General features: G+C 44.5%; 1 long non-coding RNA gene across 1 annotated transcript; it reads left to right on the top strand.

The window, feature by feature from the left end:
- The first annotated feature begins 2,884 nt into the window (after positions 1-2,884).
- LOC146599147 (uncharacterized) lies at positions 2,885-10,751 on the top strand. Its single transcript, XR_014895093.1, has 4 exons — positions 2,885-3,407; positions 3,894-3,982; positions 5,055-5,102; positions 10,258-10,751. It is a non-coding gene; the product is annotated as an uncharacterized LOC146599147 (long non-coding RNA).
- Positions 10,752-19,875: the final 9,124 nt, after the last annotated feature.

Genomic DNA, 19,875 nt, shown 5'->3' with positions numbered 1-19,875 from the left:
AAAAAAAAAAAAAAAAAAAAAAAAAAAAAAAAAAAAAAAAAAAAACTAAAGCAGCTAGGAACTGGACAGTTAAGTTCAGTACAGCTTGTAGAAGGAGAGCTTGGAAATTTGGGAGAGACATAAGTTACTGGAAAATGTTGAAGACTATTAATAGAATATGACCACTGCTCATTTGCTAATTACCAAACTCTAAGCAGACAGTTAACATTCAGGGCACATCACACCAATATGGATATCCACTAGCCCATATTTTTGTACCCCCCAGACGCCACCTTACAATTATCTTTGCAAGCCAGTAATTCAAGCAGCTGTTAGCAAAGGCATATGTCAGAATACTAAAGCATTTCACGTTGCTTGCACATCAGCTGAGGGATTTGTGTGGAGGTGGGGAGAAAGTAAGTGATTTAACATTGTAAGAGTAGACTATATCAGTACATATATTGCACTTAATCTGAGCTAGATAGTTAGTGTCCAGTTCACATTCTTCAGATGAAAAAACATTCTCCATTCACAGAAACCTCCGTCACTGAACTCCTAAGATACGTATTTGGGGTGTCATATTTCCTGGGCACAGCAGCCTTTTTGTTATATAGAGGGCCCAAGATAAAGAAAGCGTCTCAGGTCCTTATTTGTTTCAGAAACAAACTTTTTCAGGCCAGTCGAACCTAACCGCTCATTGCTGTCTTGGCACCTACTCTTTCTGTGGGCTCAGTTGAGGTATGGCCTGCAACCTGAGCTCTCCTTACTCTGATTAATCCTTCTTAGTCTTTCCTGCACGCTTGGAGTTCGGAGCAAAAGGTTTGAATCTGAGGATGAAGTTTATGAAATTATTTTCTTGAAATTTGTGGGCAGATGTCACAGCTGGACTATGTGATCTCTCAAGATCCCAATCAGCCCCCAGATTTGGGCACCTCTCAGCTTTGCAGCTCTGTTCCCGCCAGAGGCAGCAGCAGTAGCAGAAGCATGGGAGTGCGATCAGGACAGCAGTAGCATATGGGCTGGTGGCACCTGATCTAGGCTTCCTCTGTGGGCCGAGAGGAGCCACGCCAGAGGTGTCCCCTCCTCTGTGCTGATGCTTGTGGGTGGCGTGGAGTGTTTGATCTCTGCAGCTACCTGTGTGACCGGGGCTGGTCACACTCATGCCACGATTCCCCTGGCTGAACACCACAAGCTGCAGTCCCTCCCCGCCTTCGCAGCTCTGTTCGACCGAACGCAGCCCTGGCTCCTGGGAGGACGATGCTGGTCCTTGGGCTGCGGCTGTTTTCCTTTCCCTGTGACCGTATTGCAACGCAGGCTGCTTTTTCTCCTGGCATATCTTACCAAGATCATTGCATCTCTGTCTCTGCAATATGTCGTCTTCACGATCATCTCCCTAATCTTTGTGTTGTCTGCAGGCTTTATTAGGAACAAGTCTTCTGCTTTTTTCTTGGTCATAGATAAAAGTTTGAAGCAGCATGATAAAGCCGATCTGAATGGGAGCCGCAGCTCGTGGATATCTACAGATAAAGCATTTGCTGGATTATCTGAACATTAGCACATATACCCTCTGTGCTGTATCACGTGTTGCGTAGCCCTATTACTGCCAGTGCATGCGGCTACTGGCATCTTGCTCTTGTATAAAGTTCTGGCTCACAAGCTGCATTTGGACTTCATCAGCTGTATGGGAGACCATTTCTGAGAGCACCAGCTTTGCTACAAGCCTTGTTACGGGGTTCCCGTGTGTCACTGTGCCAGTTTGCAAAAAGGCCTTGGGAAACTTTGTGTGTCTGGGGCTGAGCGGCTGAGGTTTGTGTGGGAGGGAAGGGTGCCTGCAGGTATCGCACACAGTGAGCTCAGCTGTGATTCTGCTTCCAGGTTCTGTAATAAATCTTGCAGCAATACAGGTAACAGTAGGACTATTGAATTGCAGTGTGTGCGTGCAGGCAGCGCAGGCCGTCTCAGCTCCGCTGCAGTGTCTAATGTCACGCTGAGAAAGCAGACTCATCCGTATCCTCTGGGAGACGTGCTCGGAAACCCAGCAGTGTGGTCCCCCCCACCATCCAGCCTGGGCTGCCCTGCAGAGGACTTAGTCCTTCCAGGGAGCTTGCTCTGCCCCAGGCTCGCTTGGCCCAGCCTCCATTCAGGTTTCCCTGTCTCCTGATGATGTTTCTATTAGTAAAACAATTAGAGATATATTTATCAAGGCTTAGATAAAGGCTTAACGGAAAATACACTACTCAAAAGCAACACAAATCCTTGTCTAGCCTAGCTTTACCTACAAAATACATTCCTAGATGTTCATTGAGGCTGAGTAGCTGATGTCCAGTTTTTCTTACAATAACCTAATCCTCCGTTGGCCATCTCAGCTCTCTGAATGAATGTGTCTTTTGTCCTCAAAGACCAGAGACCTGAGTCTGTACCTCAGCCAAAATGTAAATGTAGTTGATGGAGTATACAGTTGACACATCAGCTATTTACAGCCCTCTCCATGCCTGGCAGCCTCTCTCAACATCACACCTTCTCAGCATGGAGCTATTTCAGGTTCAGCCACTCTGTCTTTGCTCGAGTGATGAGTGAATGTCTTTCATCTTTTGTTGAGGTTTGTAAGCCCGTGTGCAGCACACATTCGTGGCGAGCCTGAGCTGTGCGGACATATGGCTCTGGCCTCTTGCAGCAGTCTCAGCTTTGGACTGACATCACTCAAGGCCTTTTTGAATGTATTATTAGAAGGATGCCTAACGTATGAGAAAAATGTTGTCCTGAATGGTTTAAGGTCAAGCACTGTCTCCTGAACGCTGCATGTTCCCTGCTGCTCCGTATCCAGATCCAAAGCCGTGATGTCCCAGCAGGAGGAAGGCTGCTCATCAGCAGCATGGGAGACTCCACAGCAGGGGATATAAAGGCTTCATAAACACGTGCCACTGGCCCTTCTTCCCAGGAAGATTTCTGGCTTGTGGGAGATGATGTATTCAGATACAATCATGAAACGTTTGCTGATGCATCTTTGATCATCTACACATTTTTTCATAAGCGTGGTCTGCTGAAAAAACAAATAATTCCAGCAGGTTTAGCTCTCAGACACCCGTGGAATTAAATAAAGCTATTCCACAAACACTAGTGTGATACCCTGAGAATTTGAAGGCAGATGTTAAAAATGAAATACAGATTGTCCAAGACTTACCATGTATTTCCATTTGCTTTAGAAACCTTCCATCTGTAGTGTTTGTGGTCATATGAGGTGCAGGCTTATTCTTGTATTCCTGAAGCAAACAGAAACTTCAGCAAGGAATTCCTAAGTTGCTAAAATGTGGCACTTGCTTTTTAAAAACAAGAAGTTGGTAAGACCAAGGGCCAGTAAACCCAGGTGGCTGCTCCTGCAAGATGTTTCGAAAACATGTTTACCGTGCTGGCATACTGCACAGATGCAGGTGAGTGATCTTGCTGATTATTTATATCATCACACCAGAGCTTTCTTAAGGCAGACAAAATTTGGAAAGTTTAAAATAAGAAGAAACATTGAAGAGCTGCCATATACAGAATTTCCCCTCAGAGCCTGAAATCGTGCGCCAGGAAAGCGGCTGCATTGCCAAGGCTCTGACAGCAAGCAGGGAGGCAGGTGAGTGAGACGGGTTTGGGCTCTGCTTGGCTCCCAGCGGTTCCTGGAGCAGAGCGGGCTCTGCTAGGGGCGGTGGGGAGCTAGCCTTGCAGTGGCAGTAATACAGTAATACGTGCACCTGACGTGACACAAACACTGCCATAATCCCACAAACGGCTGCTTCCTCTTCCCCCCTGCACTATAAAAGTGCCCTTTTATGTAAAACCGTGAAGATCCAAGTCTTGTGTTCCTAGCAATCCTGGCTATTGTGGGGATAAGCTTCCTTGCTTTGCTAAATAATCCTTTTTTTTCCTCCAAGCCTCAATTGCTGACCTGTTTCCTGTGCCGACCTGTTTGCTGGTGCTGACCTGTTTACTGATCCTCTGGAAGAGTGGCTGCACACGCTGGGTAAGTTGATTTATGTGCCACCTTGTGACCAGGCCTTCGCGGCTTTGGCAAAGAGCACTCGTTTCTGATGTGGCTAGGATTTTCTAGCACAAACTTACAAAAATGTGTTTTGAGTATGTCTCTGACAGAGTTCCACTGCTGGAAAAAAAAAGTACTGAGAGCTACCAAGCAATTGGCAAGAATTGTTTTTAAATCTGCATTCCTTAGAGAGCATATCATCAGTACAGAAGATGCAATGCACATGATTAAATAGTTAAGTCATATGTAAAAGCAATGGGAACAGTGATCTGTCATGTTATGTCTGATTACACTGTTCTCCCCAGTGGCATTCAATACATTTCCCAATATTTTCCTTTAGGAAATATTAATTAGAAATAAATGCCATGTACATTGTACTATGTAGTTTCACATCAGCAGCAAATTTTGTAAGCAGATTTAAAATTTGGGAGTGGAGATTCTGGTATTCATTTATATTTATTTTTTCCTCAGAATAACTGGTCTTCCTCAGGATGTCTTATCTTCCAGTGACACTTCCTGTGCCTCGGTCATTGTATTCTTTAAGCCTCACTGAAATGAAAGAATCTTTCATTATAACTTCATCACCTTTAATTTCTAAAAGATCTGTCTAATTATACCCATAAATATCTCAAGAGAGGAATTATCATCAAACATCGTTCATTTAACATCGACATATATTAAAAGTCACTGTCTTAAACAATGACTCATCTGATTTTACATGCCAAAATACGTCTTGCATTTTTAATACCTTAAGTATTTTTTTATTTACAAAAGCTTGGCCATCGGGCTAACAAATTTCATCAGATAACATTCATGTTTAATGTCTGTGTTTAGATCACATAAATCAGTTCCTACGCTGACTTGATCTGGCTTTTCAGTTACAGCCCTGGAAGGAGTAGTCCGCAGGGCATTCTGCCATTTCAGTGGCTTCCAGTTTCCCTTGTTTATCTAGTTCAGTGCTTCTATTGCTGTATTAGAATAAAAGATTTTGTTATTGATAGTCCAGTCTGTCAGTGATTTTTACTGATTTCTTTATTTACTGTTTTATCCAGAGGACACTCTTCTCTGAGACATTCTTGAAAGACACCTGGGAAGTTTCTTGGTACGTTTTCTGTGCCTCGGGATGTGATTCTGTGCTGCTTCCGCTGCATTGCTTTTAGAGACGAATCCAAAGGCAGGTTTTTGGTCCTGACTCAGCAGGTACAGTGCACTTCTGTCTGGGAAATCATTAAATACCAAATTCACTTGTCTGGTGTTAAGTTCCTTACTTTTAAATTCACTTATGTCAGTCCTACCCTCCTGATTTTCAGTTCGGCTTTGGGTGAACCCCTCTCTCCGCACATCTCGTACACCGAAGTCATGCCGACACCCTGCTGAGATGACCTTTCCCGCTGTCAGACACTGAAGGTTTGCGTTCACTCTGCTCTGGCAGAGAGTGGTGCCAGCTGAACCCCTGTTTTCTGCATGCGGGGGTCAGATTTTCCTTTCTCATATCAGCCACGATTAGTAGCAAAGTGAGGAAGAGGGAGGAGGAACTGCAGGGCTTCCTCAGCAGGCAGCCGGACCTTCAGCAGGACATTTTTCTGCACGTTTTCTATTCTGCTTGGCACACTTTGTTTCAGGACTCGTGGAAGATGCAGGGGGAAAGGATATTCCAGGCTTGTTCATTAGCTTAGGAAATTAATATGTTTGATGCTGCCTGATGACATTTCATTAAGCAATAAGCAGCTGGACCCAGTTTTGCTTAGTCAAATAAAGGAAATGAGAACCAGTACATTAGACTGACTCTTATCCTATTGCCTGCTACTCTTCCTGACTTAAAGTTCTGTTCTTTCTAAATCAAATTTATTCCAAATATGATTAAAGCTGTTGGCCTTGTGTAAAGCTTACCCCAGCACAAGGCTGAAGGTTTTGAAACAAACCATTTTCCAAAGTGTAGGGAAAAAAAACATTGTAACGTAGACTGATAAAAACCAATGTTTTATGATCTGGGTGCTGCGTAAACCAGAGTATTGAGGTAGGACAGCAAAGACTGATTTTGTGGGGCTGCACAGAAAGGTCTGCTTTTTGCCTAGAGTCATCTGGCCCCAGCTGGCTTATACGATCTTGAGTGATTTGCAAGGAATATTTCTACTGTTTGTAAACTGTCATTTTTTCCCATGCAAATCCTCCCTCAAAATGACCTTTTTCTGGATATATACAGATTACTCAGACCCAGCATCCCTTCAGGCCAGGGATCAGCTGTAACTGCTGGTACTGTTTCCCTATGAGCCATATGGTCTCTGCAGGAAGGAAGGGAGCACCGCCTGGGTGGGACTGTACCAGCGCCTCCCTGAACACTGGGTCACTCAAGGCGGCGGGACGCTAAGGCCGAAGGTTGTTGCCCCAAACAGTTGCACAACACCCCACTGCTGGCTCAAGCACGGCAAGAGCGAGATGCAGTTAAAACTGGGCTTTTTAAACTTCAGTATTTAAAAAAATGCATGAGCATCATCAGCTTAGTACTTCTGATCAGCTCAGACCATTGAACACCTGGGAAGAGATACTCGTTATGATGAGTGGATAGTAAAATATCACTCGTGTTTCAAAAATAAATCTTAGAGGAAGCCTAGAAAAGCATTGACTAACAGTTCAGTGAGTTGGTGCAAGTCATCCTGTTGCAAGTGATCGGCACCCAATAGCATATATATTCAATAAGCAGTAGACTTTAATAAGATTTCTGATGATGCCCAGGCTTGCAGGCTTTGAATTGGCCAATCTCATGGCTGTGCAACCGTTTCTCACTAGGTGCCTTGGAACAGTTTTTATTTACCTACTGCTCCAGCAGCTTTCAGGGCAAATAAAAACATATTGATGCTTTCATGTCAAAAACTCCCCCCGCCAAAGACAGGAAGCAAATTACATTGAGGCAACAGTTGAGCACTCTCAGGATAATGTGTCTAGTGGTAAATTAATTGCAATTTACAGTTAGCTGGCTTTCCTTTACAAATCCCAAAGAAAGCGAGAGGCACTGCGTAACAGAAATGTATCTTGTCAGTGGAGGAAACAGAACAAACAAAGCTTGCAGGGATGCAAATCCCTGCAAAGACAGACCAGGCAGTGGAGGTGGCTGACCGGCTCAGGTGATCATGAAAAATTGCCCATCCTTTTATTGCTTGTTGTGTTCCTGTCCTTGTCTTCAGGGTGCTGGGCTTCCCAGTGCTTTCGTCAAAGCTATGCATAGTGTTCTTTCTTTGGTGCTGAGTGAGAATTTTCTTCATCCGTTTTCACTGGATAATAAATTGATGGATGCACGTTTGTGCCCGCTCACATTTAGTTACCTGATTCACACAGTGTCCGAGCATGTGCTAGCTGCAACGTCCCAGAATCACTCTATTCTGCTGCTGCTTTAACACGACCGAAGGAGCCGAAGGAAGGCATGGCGCGTTTTGATGCTTGGGTGCAGTGCTATAAAACCTGCTCTCTGGCGATGTGATTCATCATCACGATCATCGTCTCCTGGCTGGGAAAGAGAAAAGCTTGCCATGACAGACTCGTCACACGGCTCTCCAAATGGCGGTGCAGGGAACTAGTTTTCTTCAAGGCTCAAAGTCATGAATCGTGGTTACCCCGTGATCTAGCAGAAGCCAGGACACTCGTAGTCAGGTCTGATTTAACACCAGAACGTTGGGTCTCTCAGCCAGCTAATGCCCTCCTCATTTAGGCTGAAAGTAAAACCAAGCCGGTCTCAAATCAGGGCAAGTAACTCGAAGGAGAGGAAGGCATTCTTCCGGAGGACATTCGGAGCAGCCAGGCATCTCCAGAGCTCCGGCAGGTCAAAGCTGGAGCCTGCCTGTCCTGCCGGCTGCAGGGAGCCTGGGGCTGACATTCAACACTGCTGCGACAGCCCGCTGGTAGCTCGTCTAAATGCTGTTTAGCCCAGTTAGCCTTTTGAATGTCCTTTTACCTCTGCCCTCGCTTAAAATAACTGACCTGAAGTGCATCTGTCTAATAGTCAGCTTTCATTTTTCTTTAGGTGTTTGCAATTCATTGAATGAGAACTTTAATTCACTATACTCAATGACTTGGATCATTGTATTTTGCTTTCTACAGAAACTTAAAAAGAGGAAGAAAAATGTTTCAAGATCCCTGTTTATTTCTACCATATCAAATGCAAGATCTTTGTAAAGATTCATTTTAAGCTCTTTTCAGATGATATCCGATTGTTGTAAGAGAGTCCTGTGCACCTCAAGTTGGCCTCAGCTTTCGGATCGTACACGGGTCTCTTGGTTTGTCAAAGTCCAAGGTGAAATAACAGTGTACAGAGTTGTTGTTACTAGAACTGTGGTGCAAAAATGTCCTCTTTGCGCTGTAAAAAGTGGTCAAAGGAACAAGGAACAAACATTTCTTAAGAAAGTTTTACAGTGAAAATTTGAACAGCCCTTTTAAGAGAAATTTTGCAAGTCTCACTTGGTGGGAACGGGATTTAGCACTAGCTTCTGAGAAGCTTCTAGATGTTGTGTTGTGGATATTTCCTCTTATTCTATTGGGACCAGAATGGCAGCAGAATCTTTTTGATGGAAAGCTCCATCGGAATAACAATATTCTGCCAAGCCTGGGAAATCCAGGCTACGAAACATGCAATTACAGCAAAAATCGAGTCTTCCTTTACCTTCCCCCTTAAAATCTTCACCTATTGACGATTGTTTCAACAGCTGATGTGAAGACGGAGCGTGACTCTGCCAAGGTTTCGTCCTGAGGCTGCCGCGTGGAAAACACACACCTTGCCTGCTCAGTGGGTTGGTGCCCTTGCCTGGCACTGCTGAGACGTGTACACCTACTGAGAAGATCAAACTCTCTTTGTGGGCTGCAAAGACACTGGTTTCAGGGAAAACTCCATGCTCCTGCTTTTGATCTGCTGCACAGTACAATACGTACTTATTTATTTATTTATTTTTTAATAAGGCTGAGCTGAAAGGAGTTTGAAAACCAAGTTAATGATCCCTGTGTTTTGCTTCTCTCTGCTTTTCTCTGTTCATCTGGTCTCCATCTCTCCATTTGAGGCTTGCTCCCTGTTTCCCCCCTCCCAAACCTTTATTATCTTCACTAATTTTAATTAAGTTCTCCTATAGATTTGGAGGCTTAACAAGTTTTAAAGAAAAGAAGTGAGCTTGCTCAGCAGGCTGGCTTCCTCCCCACTTAATATTTCACAGTTGTAGCTACCTACCGGTCAGTCTCTCCTGGTCTGGCTGTCTCTGGGGCTCCTTCTTCTCTCTGAGGACATGAAAGCCGACAAGGAGCTGGAGAGCTGAAAACAGACAGCAAAGGGACGCTTTGCTGGGGGAGATGATGATTTCATGGCTACCTTGACTTGCAGGGCCAGGTTTTCCTCGTATAGTAGGATTTCTGTGCTGTGGAAATGCAGCTCTGCATTCATCCCGAGATCGCACTGTTGCTACCCCAAGAAGCCCTCAGTACACCACCTCTGCATCTTATTACAGAGTTATCATCTTGTTAGGTATAAATATGCTACTCCAGAGCTTGTTACTGTTCAACCAACAAAGGAATACGTTTACAAAGTGAAATACTTTGCAATCTAGTATTGCTGGCAGTACTTTTCCATGCTTCTATAATTAGACAGGTCCTAACCAAAGTATGCGTAGGAGTCTGGCTAGGTCTGGAAATAATAGGTTTATGCCCTAGATACCATTCTGCTGTACTGCTCTAAATGGACATAGGGTATTTTTGTTGTTTAGAAACATTATGTGTTCTTCCTGCATGCCTAGATTTCATCCACTGCAACCTACCTCCTGCTCTGTGTTTGCCCTGTGCGTTACCTTTATTATTAGGATGACTTCAAAACCAGTTGCCGTCTGAGTACAGTCAAGTCCCAGGTGCTTACCGGGACAGCTTACTGTGAATATTTGGCTGTTTGTCCACTACTGTGCTCGGAAGCTCACAGCAGAAAAATGCTGTTCCTTCTTTTTTTTTTCCCCCACCCACCGCTCCTGTGTCCTGTGGGCCTCGGCTGATGCAAACTACGCTAAATTCAATGCAGCTTCCGTAGCTTGCATTGAGGCTGGTTTTGAAATATCGTGAGACTGTATCCCGTAGAACAGTCCGGCCAAAAGATTTCTGGGGCAGTGTGGTTTTTCCCTTCAGAGAAGTCAGAAATCAGTACCGGAGAGAGGCTTTTCTAAGGAGACTGTGTCATGATGAGACCCTTAGCAAGCAAACCGCCTGGCCTCCAATTCATCTGCAATCCTTTCTCATTTCAGCACACATGGAGAACTGCAGCCTTGTGTTATGCCTGCTTGAAGGAGCTCTGCTTTTCTACTGCACCACATCCAGGAGCTACGGCTTTATACCTCTATTTCCAGCTCCCAAGGTCTGCCAGTCTCCTCCTCTCTGTGGCTTTTGCCACATCCTTTTATTTTTTACAGAGACCTGCTATGGGTGAGACCACTCCCCTTCTCCAGGCTCCACTGCTCCACAGTCTGTCCCTCATTTGGGTTTTGTACCCACTCGTGGTTCCCTCCCACCACCTTTCACCCTGTAAGGCTCATGCCATGTTAACTTGCTCTTTATTTCTCATTCCTATTTCCACTTGCCACTTGCTCATGCTAGAGACACACACGGTCAGCAAAATATTTCTTTGCAGTGATCTACCTATTGGAATGCCTTTTTCCATTTGACAGCTGTCTACTTACTGTAAATCGCGTAACTCGTCCTGTCTCTAGTGTTCACGCTACTCTTTTTTTGCTTGGCAGAATCTAATTCTCTCCTATACAATTCAAGCCATCTCTTTGTCTTTTCCCATCTAGCCATCCTATGGAGCATGAATATGAATAGTGTTTAGTGAGCTTTCTTCCGCTAGAGATCCATTTTGGAATGAAGATAGGAGATTTTTGAATCACAGAGATTGCCGGAAAGCCAGGGAAAGGGAAAGAGAGCCTGACTCAAGCCTCTGGTTACATGTGCTCTCTTCTCAGGTAATTTTAAGATGTGGCAGACTGTTCCAGCTAGGAAAAGCTGAATACAAGCACTGATGCATGCAGGTAGCTTTAATGTGTGTGATATACTCAGTGGACCAATACCAGTCTCTGCGATCTTGCCGGATGTATTTTTTTGCATTTAAGAATCATCTTTGAAATGCCACTTGGGTCTGGGACACGGTAACTGCCCTTGTTTTTCATGTATTTTTTTGTTCGTATGTATTTGTCTTGGAGACTGCAAGAAAAGTCCATTCCGCGATGCAGTCAGATCCCTCCTGCAGCCCAGGGAAGTGCACAGCACAGCTTGGCAAATCCTCTGTGAGACTACAGAGAGACACCTGTATTGCATGGACCGCGTTGTGCGGACAGGCGTGTGGAACTGGTATCCCTAGGCAGAAGGAGAAATGGGGGGCCGTGGGTGCGATACAAGAGGTTCGCCTTCGAGTGGTGGGTGGCAGTGAGGAGGTCTCCAAGAACACCCTGACATTCAGCTGCAGATTGAAGCTAGAAGCTGGGTGTTGATGACACTTGCATGAGTGCAACCAGGTGCGAGCGCAGATTGGAAGGCTGTGAACATCCAGAAAAGCAGCCTGGAAAAAAAAATCAAGCTATTGGAAAAAGTAGTAGTTAAGCTACTTCCCCCTGACCCCCGCCGCCCCACTGCCACATAAAAGGAAGAAAGAGAAAAAAGACCAGCTCTTCGTCCCTGGTCGCTGCGTGTCTCCCCAGTGCCTTGCTGGAGCATCAAGCAGTGCTGATTGACATGCTGACGACAAACCACCGTGCCGTCCGCGTCTAATTCATAGATGCTGCCAGGCCATGGGGAATTCCTCTTTGTCATGCTGAAGCAAACCCTGATATGCACCTAATCGAGCAGCAGCAGCTCAGAAGGTTACATTTTAATGAGCAAAAGAATAGCAGGAAAAAAATAATTTGTCCATCTGGTTTTCAGCACCAGGTTTTCCTTCCAGAGGTGGCTCACACCACTGATGGCCCCACTCTTGCGTTGAGGCTCTGCCTGCTGTGAATAAAGATGACAAATTCGGCCTAGAGGATTTGTGATGCACCTGATAAAAGCCTCATTTGCTCTTCGTTGTTATTGATTACAACAAGCAGTTGCATTATTGCACATTACAGTCTCTTGATACCTAAATCTTAGCAAGTTATATAGCTTGCATGTTACTCTTGATGGTTCAGCTTATGACGTAGAATTGGATTTCAGCAAATACATTAACTCTGTTTTTATGAGCGTATGATAAGTTAAGTGCAATGAAGTTACGCTGAGTACCTGACAGCAAGGCAAGAACACACGTTTATAAGCAGTAATGTTATCAGGAATAGTAAAGTTCGCCAATTCCCCAGAGAAATACATTTGACTTTGCAAGGGTTGAATGTTATTGCTGGAAACCAAAAACATTCCTGCTTTGATTAGGAAACCCAGCAGCACTGCACAACCAGTCTATCTAGTCCTAAGGGTGTGCGTTTTACTGCTTGCAATAATAAAAGATTGTAAATATTTTTCTTTTAAATTTTCATAGCACTTACCTTATGTAGTATCACGGAACATTACAGTTCTTGATGTCCTTATCCTCACACCATCTCTAGAAGGAAGAGAAGCCGTAGTACCACTTTACAAAGAGGTAGCCAAGGCACAGGGAAGCTAAAATGAATTTTTTCATGTCAGACATTAAGCCTGTTCCAGCGTAAGGAGACTTGGCTTTGATTTGCAAATCCCAGGCCTTTGCGCTAACCAGGGGACAGTATTTCCTTGTTCTTTCTGTTTTCTGAAATGGCCTCTGAGGATTTTGGATAAGAGCCCTTTTTAAGAAATGAGAAAAAAATGAACACTCTGACTTATCAAGTATTATTTGATAAAACTGAGGATTGGATTGTGAATCTTCCAGATCAGAGGTTGTCTCTGTTGTGTGCTTGTATAGTATCTAACACAGTAGATAATTAGTCCCAGTTGGGAAACTCTGAATGCAAAAATTATGCAAATATATTTACTACAAATAACAAAATACAAATTAAAAAAATGGGCAAAACCCTCCTGCTGTCCAAAACAGCTTTTAATTTGAGCCTGAACATTCTCAGTTAAAATTCAAACGGTTCACTCAATATAACAGTCTTTGCTTTCAGGTTCCCTAATCGTCTCCTCTGGGGAAGCGATAAAAAACATTTCCCAATCATTTTTATTTTAGTTTCTCTGGATGAAAGGCGGCTTATTCCCAGCCTTGATCTGTCAGTTGTTGCTTGATCCCTTCAGAAATCACTCTCATTCTGCTCTTGGCTGGTGCATAATCAGGCTGTGAGCAGAAACGCTTCTCGTGGGTGATGAGGCAAGTTAGAAAGGAATAGGCAAGGGAAGGTGAGGCAGGGCTTGGTCTTTGCTCCCACTGATCTCCCAGCCAATGGCAGCAGTTTAGGCCAATGATGAACTATTACTGACATCAGAAATTAAAATATTAGCTTAGAAAAGAGTTGTCCATTTAAACAATGGAAAATAAGACACTGGGATTCAGGGTTATTGTAGCTGTCCTCAAAAGTTCTTGCTTTATGGCTGGGCGCTTGTAGAAGAGACTTCCAAACCCACAGCTACATTTATGCTATAGAGTGGCCCTGCAAACCCAGGTGTGGGTGGTTTCTGTGGGTCACACAGAGTAACGGTGGTGGAGCAGGACACTGACCTGCATCATCCCATCAGACACAGTACCCTTGGGTTAACCTTCCTCTCATGAAACCAAGAGGAATAGTTGAAAGGCAGAGAGGATGCAAGAACATCATGTTATTCTTTTTGAAAAAAATTTACTTATCTCCACAGGTGTCATCTTCCTGACTTCAAAAGCCTGGCCAAAACCCAATTTTTTTTTCTGTCAAGTCCTGTCATGAGGGAATAGCTTCTTTGGTAACACAACAACACAGCCTTCATATGCCTTTACATAACAGTTCGTAATACCCTTCCTTTGTATGTAATCTTTCACAAATTTGCCTATGGAGGCATTCAGAATCATTCAGCTGGTTATTTTAATGAGAAAACCCTTTAAAACACTGATGTGCTTGATTTAAATTCTAAAGAACAAGACTACACTTAATGCTTTATGGGTAGGGTGAGAGGGTGTTGACCACGGCTGAATTAATGAAGCACTCTTCCTACTGAGTCCTTCACTCTCCAAAATCCGTTTCTGCCTCACTGGTTTTACCTAACCACTGGGAATAAATAGGGGAACTCACACAGTCCAAAACTAAATTCCTTAAGACTTCTAGGAAACATGCTGCTAGCTAAAACCCAGGTGAGACTGGCTAACCTGTCCCGTACTTTGAGCTGTATTTCTCTAGTTTGAGTAAAAAAGGAATGACATGAATGACAATGGTGAGACTGACAAATTACATTTTCTCAGGAACAACGTCAATGTTATGAAACAATGTTATGAACAATGTTATAAACAATGTCATGAAAGGACATTGTGTTTTTATGGAAGGGGTCACACCACCGGCATGGCTTACTCGATGACATTGGGTAACTCCTGAAACCTCAATAATATTTGTGGTTATTAATTTCTGTCATAGAAATCGTTTACTTTAGCCGTAGAAATCATTTGCTTTGCAGCCAGCGGGTCCGACATGCCAAAACAGAGACACACCAGCTCCAGTGCATGCACCACAGCCCTCCCCAAGGGCAATTGCACTGCAGTCTGCAGGGCCTGCACATGTTCTGCTCTCACAGGTTATTTGTTAGTGAAATCTACTAAATTGCGGAGTAATTAGAGAATAAATTGCATGATATTTATGCCCAATGACTCAATAGAATCACTTTAACAGCTGTTTTGACATAATGTTCACTTTATTTACAAAGAAATTGTTATGTTGAAACAGATGGGAAACTGCTTTTGATATTGATTGGCTTTATTCAGAACCGGGACTCTAATAAAAATCCTATTTTTCAAAATTTTTCTGTATGTTGAAGAAGTTGCAGAGAATTATATTTTAGCATTGCAGCAGTGAAAGCACTTGCTGTCCAAAATTCTGTATCTTCCTGATATTTTTGTAGAAAAGGTTTGTAGAGGAAAGGTTTATAAAGGTTTTTTAGGCCAGAAGAAAACTTCCCTTTACAGAAGTAAAAGCCACTTACCCAACACTTAAAGAAATGCAAAACTGTCTATATGCAATGCATTCTGTGTATGATTTAGTTATCTCCTTGCTAGGCTGGAGAGGTTCTGCTGAAAGCAGTTGATTTCCACCAGATCAGACCTGTAACGTGGCCTGGTGGGCACTAATTGGCAGGAATTTTCCCACAAGTTGCTGCATCTTTCCCACTTGCTCGATCTTACTAACATTTTTGGATTTAAATTTTTTAGGTCTTCCAAAAGTATTTAGAACTTCTAGTAAATTTACAAGACATTTGTTTTTTCCTGGTAGTCCCTCAGACTTGCTCTGTGTGCCTCAGAAAGTGAGTAATCCCATTTTTAGGTAGGTGGTAGGTGGGATGATTTGCTCTCTGGATGCTCCTTTTCTCCTCCGTCCAGCTCTTTAACGAAAGCTGGGAGAGGTGAGTGCTGCGCCACGTGGGATTTGGGGTGCATATGCACACACACATATGCTCATGGTTTCCTCTCATGCTTAAACCATTACCAGGCACCTGGAATGCCTGCCTAAGCGGAATATTACCAGTTAAAAACTACAGGGTGGCACTATGCCACTAAGGCTGAAAAAGTGGCGTGAGCTACTCTGTTCAGAACTGCCGGATTTAGCTCCTCTGTATCACTTTCAGGAAAATAAAAGCGTTTTATGGCCTTATGCGTGATGCTGGAGACACAGCCCTGCTGGAGAGGCTGGTGCAGCGCGAGGCAGGGTGCACGGCTGGTGGATGCCTGCCCGTTGCCCCACGAGCACTGGGGAGAAGAGGAGGTCTGCTTTCCTTCCAGTACGTGACTGTGCCATTGGACACAACCTTTAGCAAAACTGGAGGGGGCTTCCCGTGGACCTTCTCATGATGGGCTCTGGAGCTGGGGTTCATGTCCTCCCTTGGTTTGCCAGGGTCTGAGCATTGTCCTCCCAAGGACGCGAAGCAAAGCCAAGTTTGGCAGGAAGTTTTTGGGTTGGCGTGCTTCCAGGCATGCGGGGTGCTAAGCTGCAGGATCACGAATAATACCGCTGCTGTGAGCCATGAAAATGCTGTCCCATAAAAAGAAACACCAGGAAAAGGATATAGAAGCTGTCAAGAGAAGCACTTGTGTGATCAGAAACGTAGAAGTGGAGCCTTTACTGTGATGCTTCCTTCTCGCGGGAAGGTACCGTACGCTGCAGGGCTAGCTCCTCTCCTGGGATAATCCGCCACTGACCTCCAGTCCGGAGCTACACGGTGAGGAAAGAGGTTTCCCACTGCTGCTGCTTTCCTCTTTTCGGGGGGTGGATAGAGCTTGACTGTTGTTGTTCGGTGTTTGTGTTCAGTCCTGACTCCACCGCCTTACTCGCTGTGCACCCGTAAGAGCCTAGTGCTCGGGAGCTGCCCCTCGCCTCACCTCATCGAACAGGAGCGACGGGGAAGAGCAGGAGGAGCCCAGCGATGTCCTTAAAGGCTGGACCTGATGAGCACGCAGAGACAGCGCTCCGGAGCCATGTTAACTTCGATTCTTTTGGACTCTTGATCGTGTGTTTCGTTCAGCAGCTTTAATTTGTTTTCAGTAGCTTTCTGCACAAGTTTCCTGGTGAAAGTGGAGTGGTTCCCAGAAGTTCAGTTCCTGGGAACTGTGCACTAGATATTGTCTGTTATGCAGAAATTTGCATTCAGTGAGGCTGGGGGATGCCTGTAACTTCAGTGCACAAGAGTGTGCCAGAAATTCCTCTTTCTTCTCAGGCTCTTCTGAAAATGTGATGAAATCAGTTGCTGAAAGTCAGGGGCTGCTTGCAAATATCCTTTCCCTGGAATTTCCTTAGAATCATTGTTTGATTCAGCACTTGAATTTGTATCATATGTTTCTTTGTGAGTTGATGTGTCTATAGGCAGAGAGAACTGTAAGTCAAAATAATAAAGATATAAAAACCCCTTCTTTGTAAAGTAACATAGCCTTTTCTCTGCTTTTCTCTCAGCTAGGTACATTGCATAAACTGATTTCTGAGGATAAACATCCTTCTTTATGGAAAAATAATGGAAAATGTATTAAGGTCATGTGCCATTTTTTTTACTTAGTTTAACGATTTTTAAATACATGACACACTACGAAAAACTGTATTTCCTCTTGGAGCTGTATTTTATCAGCTAGACCCATTGCTTCTGGCACATATGGAAGAGTTGCACAAAAAATATCTTGAAAGATCAGGGCAAATTACAGCTGGGGGATTCTAGATACCCATTAACTAGATACCGCCCTGGAGAGGAGGAATCATTTTTGGTCCCTCCTAGCCTGAATATAGAAGATCTAGTGCAACAGCGAGTAGAGCAGTGATAAGCCTCAGTATCGACCGGGCTGGTGAAACCCAGTACGCTGCCATGCACATTCACTGGGTTTCAACTTTGAATGTGGATGGGAAGCTTTGGTTTGTGAGGCCGTTTTTTTACGTGGGAATAACTGCAGCCGCCCACGTGCACCCCCTGGCATGGCAGCGCGTTGCGGCTCGGTGCCCAGCTCCCGTTCACACCTGTAGCATGCCCAGGCACCATCAAAATCACCACTGCCTTTACTGGCTAAAGCTGCTAAGCAGTTTACTGTCAGGTTATGGACACTACAGTGTTTTTCTTGACACTTGCCTCAGTAACGGCTGCATAAATCAGGAAAGTGGCCGCTGCGTGGGATTGCAGGTCTGGTGTGACGGGAGGTGGGCAACGACGCTAGGCGAGTTGCAGCAGGGATAAGTCGGTACATCCCCTTAGTGTTCAGTGGCAGTACTCTGAATAAGAGCAGTTAAGGATCTGGCCAATTGTTTCTTCTAGTCACTCATGCTGAAAGCCTGACATATGCTCTACATACATCTTTAATTATTATTATTATTATATAATTCAGGCAGCTTGCTGAACAACTGCATAAATCTGTAATGGTATTGTGAGCCATATGGGATGATATACAGTACATACATAAAAACAAAATTGTCCTGAAATACCATTCTGTAGAGGATATACTTGCATCTCTTGCATTTTGCTCGTTCCCATCCAAACTGATTTATTACACCGCTGCTTAGCTGAAGCACACGAGTATAGCATTCTGTCCCAGTAACGAACTGCAAGAGGACATTCTGAGCCAGAAGTAGCCGTCTTCCGGTAGCGAGCAGGGCCAGCCGGTGAGTGACACAGTCAGTCGCATCTGACCGGGGTGATCAGTCCCAGCCTCTGCGCCGCTCTGGGCAGACAGTTACCACCACACGCAGACCCCTAACTGGCTTCAGGAGAGTTTTGAACTGAGCCTTATGCTGAAAATCCCTCTGAATGCCAGAATTTGCTGATATTATGAGCAACAGAAAGTCATGCATAATTCAGTTAGAGCAGGGACAGCTACAAGAGCAGCAGGCATGCCTAAGATAAATTAAACTTCTCCTCAGCTGTTGTGGGTTTGCCCCGTTCCCACCCTACTTAAGGGCTGGTAGACAAGGAGGCACTGTGCAGGGAAGGCAGTCTTCCCAGCCCTTGAAAATGTGCTAACGAGTTCTGTGGCTGGCTGCGAGCCACGGGCACGCGCTGTGGCTTGCGGCGAGCCTTGCCATGGGCGTCCGGGGCTTTGGCACCACGGCTATGCCACCCCGCGGTTCAGCTCGCTGTGGCTGTCCTCGTGCGGCCCCACCGCTACCAGGGCCACCTCGAAGGTCACGGCTTGAAACCCACTCGTGGCTCAAAGGGTGAACACTGGCCGCGCTTACAGAGGGATGAAATGAGATTTTCATACGGGTGAATATGAACTTCCTATGAATCTAACCAGACGTAAGCCCATTATAGTTTTAAAATGTTGACTTTAGCAGACAATTGCTTCTCATCAGAATTATTTTCAATGATTTCAATGAAAGAGATGTAAGCAGGTGGGTTCCTGACCCTACGGAAGTCTGTGGCTTGTGCCCTCCTGCCTCGGTGAGGTCAGTCTGCACAGGATCATGCCTGCTGCAAAGATACGGCCTATTTCCCGCTGCTGTAGGGCGTGGGGTGGTCTGTAACCTGGCCAAATGGTAATGCTCTCAGTTTTAGTGAAAACCCTTGATATCAATACCGCTAGAGAAAAAGAAAGTCTTAGTCATGTTTTGGTGAAAAGCTCTTATCTTTTATTGCCAACTGATAAATTTCCTAATCTATCCTTTTGGATTCATGGCTTTGAGATCTTCTTAGGGTGTTGGTTGATGTGATGATACAGGTTCAGCTCATTTCCTACATGTCCGCAGAATGAATGTGCAAGAGAATGGAATTTAATAGATCAAGAGAAGATTAATGCAGCAGTAAATGGGCAGAGGCAGAAGAATGTCTTAGCAAGATGCTGTTCTCTGATCTCAGCTCTCTCGTCAATACTTTTCAATCCACTGTGCTGAGAGGGATATCACTTTTAATGCCCTGAGGTCGCTGAAACCACACATCAAATCTGTAATCTCCGCACTGGCAGCACTGCAAATGATTTCTCTATTGGTCTTTGTACCTGTAATTGCCCCTGAACAGAATCTTCAGGTATTTCTCACTCTAAATTACGTGACTGATGACATGGATGGTCTCTGTACAAAGATGAAACCGATGGTTTCTGATGGTGTGAAGCTGATGAACAGAGTGATCTGTTTGCTTTTATGTTTTTCAAAAACAATTTCTTGCTAGACAGTCTTCTGAGATTGTATATTCTCCTCCTATACGGTTAAAACAACATTGACACTGTAGTATAAACCTAAATTTCTGAGGTATTGTAACACTCAGCCACATAATGTAAAGAAAAAAATCAGCTTCAC

This window comes from Rhea americana, unplaced genomic scaffold (genome assembly GCF_003343005.1).
Source record: "Rhea americana isolate MKP2758 unplaced genomic scaffold, rheAme1 scaffold_145, whole genome shotgun sequence".
NCBI classification, from domain to species: domain Eukaryota; kingdom Metazoa; phylum Chordata; class Aves; order Rheiformes; family Rheidae; genus Rhea; species Rhea americana.
Note: the sequence above shows the minus strand (reverse complement) of the source record. Positions and strands in the feature narration are given on the sequence as shown.